Raw genomic sequence first — 11,552 nt, forward strand, 5'->3', positions numbered from 1 at the left:
GAGGTAGTGAACAATGATGGCAAACAGAATACTATTTTTCTGGAAGAAACAGAAAGATGCAATATCTGTTGACAGTTGGACAAATTAACAACAGATAAGAAATTTAAAGAAAATATCCTATTCAAAACTTAAGTTATACAGAAGTTAGAGGCATGGTGACCTCTCCCACAAGCCAGAAAATTTTGTGAATTTTGGCCCATTCTTTGCAATTTAAAGGACACAAAATAAAGAAACTCACACAATAAAGAAACAGCTCACTGTGAAATCATTGAAAGATGCTACTTGAGAGATTGCTATAAACTTATTTAACCTCCTCAAATAAGCATGAGAATTTTAGTTCTTTTGTTACAAATTTAATTTTATGGGAAAAAAGGGTTTTTATTTTTGTTTTTAATGGTAAAATATATAGTGTAAAGTAACAGCCTACATGACAGTACATCCATTACATACATTTATAAGTTACTTAACTCTTAAAGATATCTCTACATATAGTCATTGTTTCATCTGCTGACTTTTGTGTTCTTTCATAAACTTTAACTTTCTACTTATTTTTAAAAAGCAATTTTGTATTTTTATGTTTTAAAAATAAAATATGTTGATATTTTATTATTCTGTACATATAATTTATGGATTACTGAGTTTCTAAAGTTTTTCTGAGTCATCTGCTGGCCTTTGCATGTTGTCTGCAGCTTCCACAATACTCCCCCAAACCCATTTAATTTCTTATGCTAACCCATAATATATTGAAATTATTATTGGGGGGGGAGTTGTAACTATATTGAAAAATAGTGTTTTTGGAAATCTGCCATTTCCTATCTTTTGCCCTCTTTCCTCCAGCCTCCCTGGCAAGATTTTTAAAATTTTGGTTTTTTAATTTGATTATACACTAAATTTTAGTAATTACCTTTATTTTGTAGGAATTCTCTTTTAACAGAGTAAAATAATTAAACAAAACTAGCAATATAATAATCTAATTTGAAATGTATACAACATTCTACAACTATATAAATCTGCAATTATTATTTTAATATTCAAAAATCTATTTCCTTTCTTCTGCCCCATCCTATTGAAGAAAGAGAAAAGATAAACAAAATTCTTATAATAAATATGCATAACAAAGCAATACAAAATCTCTCATTAGCTGTATACAAAATATGCTTCTACTATACCATGTATCCTATATGTCTTCAAAGTATTTAATACTAGCATCTTGTCCATAGTAAATATATTAATTGAATTGAAGTTTAATCAAATAAAAGATTTGGGAAATAGGCAAATTACCTGCAGCATTTAGCAGGTTTTCATGATAGCCAAAAAAGATTGAACTTCCATATTAGAACTTAACTCCAGTCCTAATCTTTCAACACCAGAAAAAAAAGTCTAGCCTACAGAGGATAAGACTTAAGGTTGGTTTAGGGAAGAGAAAGACTAGACTTCTATTGCTGCATTCAAATAGTAGAGCTTTCATGCAAAAACGTTAGATTCAGAATGAAGTAGATGAGTAGACAAAAATGACTGAAGGGAGGATTGTTATTTAGCTCTCAGTCATGGAGTATTAATTAGTTTCTGAAGAATTAAAGATGAATATACCAAGAACACCCCACATGAGAGTTGGAGATGATTGAAATAACTGAATAACAATAGCAAAAATAACAGAGGACAGTGGGAAAGTGTTTAGAGGATGTGAGCAGGATGCTATATTTGGCAAAAAGAAATATAATAGGGCAAGCCAAGCTGTCAGAGAGAATCCAGGAAATTGCCTGAACTGTTCTGTTTCCCTCTGAAACAATTTTAGATAAAACGTCTAAACAGATTCTAGAGCAATTGAACCCACATGATACAAAGTTTAACATTTTACCAACTCAAGATATCTTGAAGGGGGAGCTCAACCCAGCACAGACTGTATGCAGTGAAGTCAGTGGCAATCATCAAACCTAGTTGGTACTGGCTAAGAATAGAGTTTTGGATCAGTGAAAGAGATGAGGTTCAAAAGACAAAGTAGTAAACAATTCTAATAATCCACTGTTTGAAAAACTCAAAGACTCCAGCTTCTGGGATAAGAAGTCACTATTTGGAAAATAAACATGGGGAAAATAGTAAAATAGTATGGCAGAAACTAGACCAAGACCAATATCTCACACCCTATACCAAAATAAGATCAAAATGAATACATGGTCTAGATATGGAATAATTAACATGTCAGATATATGGAGAGAAGAATTATGAAATGCAAAATGGAAATTTTTATTATAATAAATAGAAAATTTTTGCACAATAAAACCAATGAAACCAAGAATAGAAGGAAAGTGGCAAAGTTGGAAATACTTTTACAACTGGTGCTTTGGATAAAGACCTTATATCTATAATATATAGAGAACTGAGTCAAATCTATAAAAATAAAGGCCTGTAAGGTGGCCAAGTTATACTCCCCCCCCAAAAGGGAAAAGGATCAACTTGTACAAAAATATTTACAGGAGCTCTTTTTTGTGTTGTCAAAGAAACTGAGAGGTTGTCCATCAATTGTGGAATGTTTGAACAAAATGTAGTGCATGAACATAATGGAATATTGTTTTTCTAGAAGAGATCATGAGCAGGTGGATTTCAGAAAACCATGGAAAGACTTACATGAATTGACACTGAGTGAAAGTGTGCAGAATCAGAATTTTGTATACCTTAACAGCAACATTATGTGGTAATCCACTATGATAGAAAGCTCTTCCTAGTAAGATGGTGATGAAAGGCAAATCTAAAAGACTTTTTTCTTTTTATTTTCTTTCATACATATGCACATATATATATATATATATATATATATATATATATATATAATCTTTAAGTTACAAAATTTCCTTCCACCTCCTCTCTTCTCATCCCACTCCCATCAGCATTGAACAGTCACATGAGCATGGTATATAGATATTTTTTGATAAACACGTTTGTAGATTAGTTATTTTCAGTATGAAGAATTAGGATTGAGGGAAAGAGATACATAAGAGATAACTTTTATAGTGTTCATCAGATCCTGAAGGGATTTTTTTTTCTGTTTGTTTTTGTTTTCTTTTGTTTTCCTTCCTCTGGATGGGGATAATATTGTCCATAGCCAATCTAATCTTGGTGTCATATCTCTCTGAATTGTTGAGAGGTGCTGCTTCCATCAAGGTTGATCATCCCACAATGTTGTTGTTAATGTGTACATTGTTCTCATGGTTCTGGTCCCTTTGCTCAGCATCAATTCTTGTAATTCATCCTATGCTTCTCTAGAGTCTGATTATTTATGGTTTCTTATAGAATAATATTACATAGTATCCACATACCATAACTTATTTAACCATTCCCCAATTAATGGGCACCTTCCAATTTCCAATTCTTTGACACTACCAATAGAAATGCTATGAATATTTTGGAAGGTGTGGGACTTTTCCAATTCCTTATGATTTATTTTGGATATAGGCCTCCAATTGGAATTAAGGAGTAAAAGGGAATGAATATTTTTATTGCTCTTTGGGCATGATTCCATATTGCTTTCCAGAATGGTTGGACCAGTGAATGCATTAATGTCCTAATCTTCCCACAACCTCTCCAATATTGATCATTTTCCCTTTTTCTCATCTTGGCCAATCTGATAGGGGTAAAGTGACACCTCATAGTTGTTTTAATTTGCATTTCTCTAATCAATAATTATTTGGAAGATTTTTCATATGACTATATATAGTTTTAATTTCCTCACTTAAAAACTGTCTATTCATATCCTTTGACAATTTATCAATTGTGAAGTGATTTGTAATCATATAAATTTGATGCAATTCTCTATTTATTTTAGAAATGAGACCTTTATCAGAACTCCTAGTTGCAAAGATTGTTTCCCAGCTTTCTGCTTGCCTTTTAATTTTGGCAGAATTGATTTTATTAGTGAAAAAACTTTTTAATTTAATACAGTCAAAATCATTCATTTTGAAGTTTATAATGAACTCTAATTCTTGTTTGGACATAGATTTATCCCCTTTCCATAGATCTGTTAGATAGAGCATTTCTTGGTCTATTAATTTATCTATGCTGTTTTCCTTTATATCTAAATCCTGTATTATTTTGACTTTATTTTGGTATAGATTGGGAGATGTGGATCTATGCCTAGTTTGTGCCATACTATTTTTGAGTTTTCCCAAAAATTTTTGTCAAATAGTGAGTTCTTATCCCAGACCCTGATATCTTTGGGTCTGTCAAACAGTAGATTGCTGTAGTCACTTACTGCAATTCCTTTTGAACCTATCCTAATACAATGATGCATTTATTCTATTTCTTAAAAAGTACCAAGCAGTTTTGATGACTGCCACTTTATAGTATAGTAGAGATGGAATATAGTAGAACTAGGCCACCTTCCTTTACATTTTTTTCATCAGTTCCCTTGCTATTCTGTCCTTCTTTTGCACCAGATGAATTTTGTTACTATTTTTTCTAGCTTGGTAAAATAGTTATTTGGTAATTTGATTGGTATGGCACTTGGATAAGTAATTTCATTTGGGTAGGATTATCATTTTGAATCTATTAGCTCGACCTAACCACTAGCATTTGACATTTTTCCAATTATTTATATCTGCCTTTTTTGGATGAGAAGTGTTTTATAATCATGTTTATACAGTTTCTGGGTTTGTCTTGGGAGGCAGATTCCCAAGTATTTAGCTTTTGTCTATGGTTACTTTAAATGAAATTTCTCTAACTTTTGCTCTTGGGTTTTGTTGTCCATATACAGAAATGCTGGTGATTTATGTGGGTTTATTTTATATCCTGCTACTTTGCTGAATTTGTTAATTGTTTGAAGGAGTTTTTATGATTTTCTCAGGTTCTCTAAGTATACCATCCATGAAAAGTAAAAGTTTTGCTTCCTCATTGCCAATTCTGATTCCTTTAATTTCTTTTTCTTCTCTTGTTGCTATAGTTAGCATTTCTAATACTACATTGAATAGTAATGGTGATAAAGGCCATCCTTGTTTCACCCCTGATTTTATTGTAAATGTTTTGAGTTTATTCCCACTACATATAATATATGTTGATGGTTTGGGATAGATACAATTTATTATTTTAAGAAAAATTCAATTTATTCATAAAATTTCAAGTGTTTTTAATAGGAATGGATGTTGTATTTTATCAAAACCTTTTTCAGCATCTATTAAGTAAATCATATGATTAAATGACATTTAATGGAAAATGTCATCCACCTTCAGAGGAAAGAATTGTGGAGTCTTTGTGTAGACAGACTATTATTTTTACTTTTTAAAATCTGAGTTCTGTTTTTTCTTTCTTGTGTTTTTTCTTTTCTGTTCTAATTCTTCTTTCACTCTATGATTAATATGAAAGTATGTTAAACATGATTGTGCATGTATAACCTTAATCAGATTACTTGTTTTGTCATAGATCTATTTCAGTATTTGAGTGTGTTCAAGGCAGAAATTCAATCAAAGAATTGATAGGGCTGGGTTTCTGGTGAATAGGATGAGATAAAGAATTGGGAATGAAAAAAGCTAAAATATTTAACTTTTTTCTGTCCCACTTTTATAGATTATATTCAAAAGAATGAAGAAAAAGTAGTTAATGGAGTAAAAAACCAAAGATATGTGAGAAGACATACAATATCTAAGTATTTTAAATGAGTCCTCATCAACTGTTTTATAATGAGAAAATGTAACTGCTGAAAGGCTAACAGAGATTTTTTGGAAGTATTAAAAATGTTCCTAGATCACTAGACCTGTTTCAAGTCCAGTCCCTGAAATAGTATTGATGGGAGTAACCCTAATGAATAAACTGCTTGCAATCTACAACTACCAACAACAACTGCCAATCGATAACCCACTAAAACTGACAGTCATATTAATCTCCAAATCCGCAGAAGGAGCAGGCACTCTGATGTGGTCATTATCTATCTCTTCTAACCATTGTTCAGAGAAGTAGCTTATGTGAATATGAAATTTTTAGAACCCCACTTCACCATTCACAGTATGAAATACACAGAAAAGAACATTGCCATTACTAAAGACTTCATCACTGCCAGATGGATGAACAATATAAATGAATATGGTTTTACCAGTTGAAATGGTAAGAATAAGATTCATTTGACATCTTCTTTGCTGGTGGACCATAAGGACCAAAGATATTTTTTCCATGTAATTTGTTGCTGAAATCTCTTAAATTCTTGTGTCCATATTAAAATATGAATCTTTGAGGAAAGGACCTGTCTTGCTTTTCTATTTGTATTTCTGCCACTTAACTTCATGCTTTATACATATTATAAGCCCTACAAAAGTCTTTTTTTCTTTCATTTATTTTTTGGGAATTGTCTAGAGGAAGAGACAAATGCTGCTTCAATTCTCAAAAAATTAAGAAAATAAAGTCTTTGAATTATAGGTCAATGTCAACCAATTACTGGAAAAAATCAGAAAAAGGTTATTAAATGACTCATTAATTACAACTAATTAACCAATATACCTTTAGTAAATACCTACAATGTTCTAACTACATGGAAGAAAACTAAGAAGACTCAAACCCATATTGCTTCATCAAGTTCAGGTAAAATTCAACTATTTTTCCTCTTTTTAAAAGCAAGTTAATAATTTCATAAATCAGGAGAATTCCATAGAGATCAACCAAGATTTTAGAAAAAAAAATATTTAAAGTCCCCATGCTGTTGTTGTTGTGGATAAGGTAGAAAGATGTGATCTGACAGTGGCAAAGCTAGATGATTGAATTATGAGACCCAAAATATAAATCAGATACAAATGACTTGATTTTAACTTTAGAATGAAATCTCATGTGTAATGCTTTTGGGAATAGTGCTTAATACTGTTGGCTGGCATTTTAATTAAGATACTTGGATGAAGACATAGATGGTTTAAATGATCTACAGATAGAGTCCTGCTAGAAGAACAAGCTAACACACTGGATAACAGAGACAAAATTCTGAAGTTATAGCTAATCTAATAAGAAGAAATTTGATATCTCAATTTTAAACTTGTGTTTAAGAAGTCAACCATATAAATAAAAGAAAAGGGTTTCACACTGAAAATGTTTGAAAGCAATTTGTTGAGAAAAAACAGTATAAAAGAATATAGTACATGCTAAGCTAACAATGATGCAGTAGGGGAGTCCAAAAGTTAATGCAATTAGAATACAGACAGAGGCATATTATTCTGATGCAGAAAAAATAATAATACCAAAATAGTTTGACTTATATCACATCTGGAGCACTGGGTTCAGATCTTGTTGGGATACAACATATATGAAGAGTAGCTAGAGAAGAATGATAAGAATGGACAGAATAATGAATGAACCATGTTGGAGAAACAATGAAGGACCTGGATATATTTAATTTGTAGAAGACAATTGGGATGTCTTATAACAATCAATTATATTTAAAGGTTTTTTAAATAAGAGAAATTATGTTTTTTGTGCCCAATCAGAACAGAGCAAAGGTCAGGAGAACAGTGACCACACTGCTCTTTAAATCATACCATCTAAGAAAAACTAAAAACTTAGAATTAACTCTAAAAAGAGCAAAACAAACAAAAAAAAACAACCTTGCACTTGGGTCAGGGGTCTTCCACCCCAGGAGCAGAGTCCAATTTTAATGTATGATGAAAGAAGAATTCTGGGAGTATTTCTTTAAACCAAGTGTGTCCATCCTGCAACCTTTGTCTACAGGGGTCTTATTTCCCTTGCAATTTTTGTTATATTGGCTAGTGAAATGGTATTCATTGTATTCATTTCATGAATAATGAATACGCATTGGAATCTATATGTTGCCCCTGAGGGGTTTCATTGGGCAAAATGACCCAAAAGAGCTCAAAGATTGAAGACCCTGGACTTAAATCATCAACAAAAATTATCTGTAATGACAATAGGCTAGAAGCCTTCCCGGTAAGATCAGAGGTAAAGTAAAACAAAAAGATCAGAGGTGAAGTAAGGATACTCAATATTCATCACTTATAGTCAATATTGTACTAGAAATGTTATATATAATAATGAGAGGGGGGCAGCTAGGTGGCATAGTGGATATAGCACCAGCCTTGGAGTCAGGAGTACCTGGGTTCAAATCTGGTCTCAGACACTTAATAATTACCTAGCTGTGTGGCCTTGGGCAAGCCACTTAACCCCATTTGCCTTGCAAAAATCCCCTAAAAAATAATAAGAGAAGAAAAAGAAATTGGAGAAATTAGAATAGATAGTGAGTTAACAAAACTATCAGTCTTTACAAAGGATATGATGTATTCTTAGTGAGTCCTAATGAATCAACTAAAAAATTATTTGAAAGAAATAACAACTTTAGCAAAATTGTAGGATGGGAGATAAATCTGCAAAAATTATCCATATTTCTATATATAATAAAGTCCATCAACAAGAGATAGATAAATTCTATTTCAAATAATTGTAAACAATATACAATATCTGGGAGTCTACCTACCAAGACAAACCCAGAAATTATATGAACACAATTACAAAATATTTTTCATAGAAATAGTCAGATCTGAAAAGAAATTGGAAAAATGCCTATAGCTCATGAGGAAACTTGTATGAAATGATTTGAAATGAACAAAACCAGTAACACATAAATGCCTTATAACCAAATGCAAAAAAAATCAGAAATAGTACTTCTGATCAAATGAAGGAGAGAAGACAGGTACTGTCATAAGTTCTCCTGGTTTCCCCTCAGAACTAACATGAAACAAGCATCTTAAAAGAATTTGGATCCACAAAACTCAGAGAAGAATAACCAAGGAGAAGAATAACTACCAGCAAGGTCTGTCTGAGGGGAGTATGGGCGAGCCAGGGCTCAGAAAGCAGAGAACCAGCACAGAGGCAGTGGGGTGAGGCCAGGAACTAACCTGAGTGTTTTCTGTGTGCCCAGAGACAGAGAGCTCCAGCACAGAAGTGTTTATTGTGTGGTGCAGGAGAACTCCAGAGTGGTGGCTAGACATCAATCCAGTCAGCTCAGCTGTTCTGGAGGAACAGGGCAGGGAGCCCTGGATCTTCAGCAGAGTCCTCATGTTCCCAGTTGAAACTTCTCCTCCCCATTTCTGTGGAGGAAAATGATTATTCCCAGTAACAGTTAGCCCCACACCCCAAAGTTCAGGTGTAGGTTGCAGGTATCCCTCAGTATGAATTGAGGATTAAGTAGATTAACTTTATAGCCTGAGGGCGCAGTTCATTTTGTTCAAGGATAATACAGATTCTGCTGCTCCCCCTCCCCCCCTCCACTCACACCTAGGGAGTAGGCTAAAAATCATGGTCACAGACACTACAGAGAAAGCCTCTGGTACTCCCTACTGACCAGCCCATTTGAAATTACTAAATCCAGTGAGCAAAACCTCTAGGGATCTCAACACCAAAGGTCTATGAATCAGTCATTGTCCCAACACCAGATCCTAGGAAAATGAAGAAAAGCCAGCAGGAAGGAGAGTCCATTGAAGTTACCTTGAAGGGGACAACGTGAGGGGAAAAACGGTGGCGGTGATAGTTGGGACCCCCAGTTGCTGAGTGTCTAACAGACTAGACCTCAGCTGAGTCTTTAGGAACCATGGTGAAACAAGACTTTGATTTCCTCTGCATGCCCATCTCTTTCACCTCTAATTCAAGAGAGATTTCACCTAGAAACCTGCCAAGACCTCTCTTGGGCCCCACACATGATCTGATCAGCTGCTGTCAGGATGGGACTGGCATATTCTGATTGTGGGAAAGCTGTCATTATGGATCTCTGTAGATTCCAAAGAGAAGAAGATAAGGAGGAATTCAGAAGTGGCCATGTTGTGGAGTTGAATTTTGGGGCATACCTGGGACTTCCAGCTTTCCTGTTACCTCTTACTCAACAGGATAAAACTAACCTTGCCAGAGTCCTGGCCAATCATATTTAGACAGGCCATCAATATTCCATGTTCTAGATGAAGGTGATCTTGATGGCAGCAGAAGACCTGCAGGATGATAACATTGGGAATGAACCTCTTGCATGGACAGAGGCAGACACTGGAGAAAAGAAGATTTGGATCTAATGGCATAACTTTTGCACCTTGTGCAATTATGGCAAGAGGATTGCTATGGCTATTGAAGTTGGTGCTGACATTCCATTCAATCATATTATTGAGCGATGGCCTGGGGATTCAATAAAAGCAGCCATCCTTCCCACCAGCATCTTTCTGACCAATAAGCAGGGATTTCTTATCCTTTCTAAAGTGCACCAGAATTTGATCTTCCATCTCCTCAAGCTAGAAGTACAGTTCATAATTACTGGTGCCAATCACCACCCAGAAAAAAGGAATTCTGCATCTACCTGTAATATTTGGAATATTCTGAGTCAGAACCACACACCACCTAAAGCCTACAAACTCTTTGCCAATGAGTACTATCTCTAGTCATCACTGCAACCACTGATGGACAATCTAGAGGATTCCATCAAATACTCTCAATACTAGCAGACCATCTACAAATGTCTTTTGGATCATGGAGCAGAAGAAGCAAAGGACACCAGTGTATAGGTACTGATGGTGTTAGGTGAAGGTTGAGGTCCCCTGATGAATGCTTCCCTCTGGGCCACCAAGCAGTATGATTAGAGGTTGAAACTGTATACTATAGAGAACAACCCCAATGCTGTTGTGATGCTAGAGAACTGCCAGTTTGAAGAGTGGGGCAGCCAAGTGACAGTGGTATCATCAGACATGAAAATGGGTAGTGCCTGAGAAGACAGGCATCAATGTTAGTGTACTTCTTTGCTCCTTTGCAGATAATGAATTAACATATAAATGCTTGGATGGAGCCCAGCACTTCCTAAAAGATGATGGGGTGAGCATCTCAGGGGCAGTATACTTCGTTCCTAGCTTCTAGCTCCTCATCTAAGCTGTACAATGAAGTTTGAGCATGTAGAGAAAAGGACTGGGACCCTGAGGCCCAGTTTGAAATGCTTTATGTAACTCAACTGCACAACTTTCACCAAATGGCTGAATCCCAGTCTTACTTTTCCTTTAGCCATCCCAACCAAGATCCTATGCTTGACAGCAACCGGTACCACATGCTGGAGTTTCCTGAAGAGGTGAGCACTGTCCTGCATGGATTGGCAGGCTACTTTGAGACTGTGCTTTATCAGCATATCGCTCTGAGTATCTCTCTAGAGATCCACTCTCCTGGAATGTTCTCTGGTTTCCTAGTCCATTTCCTATCAAGCAGCCCATCACCATGCATGAAGGGGAGACTATCTGTGTTTGATTCTGGCAATGCAGCAATGCCAAGGAGGTGTGGTCTGAATGGGCAGTGATGGCACCTATCTGCTCAGCTATTCAGAACCCTAGTGATCACTCCTATACCATTGATTTCTAGTGCTCCCTGCTAGGGTGCAAAGTCTAAGAACTAGAAACCAATTCTCAGTTCCGCTATAGCCCTGCAAGAACAAATAATTATTCCCTAGGGAAGGATCATTGTTGCTATTCATTAGCTCAGGGTATCCTTATCAGGATATCCTGTCTTATATTAATGTTGGTAAAAGTGCAGAGTTAATTAAAGTGTCCCCAGTCCCATTTTGT

The 11,552-nt window shown here is 35.0% G+C and overlaps 1 pseudogene; it reads left to right on the forward strand.

Moving 5' to 3' along the window:
- The first annotated feature begins 7,815 nt into the window (after nt 1–7,815).
- On the forward strand, nt 7,816–11,349 carry LOC141499172 (protein arginine N-methyltransferase 5 pseudogene; annotated as a pseudogene).
- Nucleotides 11,350–11,552: the final 203 nt, after the last annotated feature.

This window comes from Macrotis lagotis, chromosome X (genome assembly GCF_037893015.1).
Source record: "Macrotis lagotis isolate mMagLag1 chromosome X, bilby.v1.9.chrom.fasta, whole genome shotgun sequence".
Lineage (NCBI taxonomy): Eukaryota > Metazoa > Chordata > Mammalia > Peramelemorphia > Peramelidae > Macrotis > Macrotis lagotis.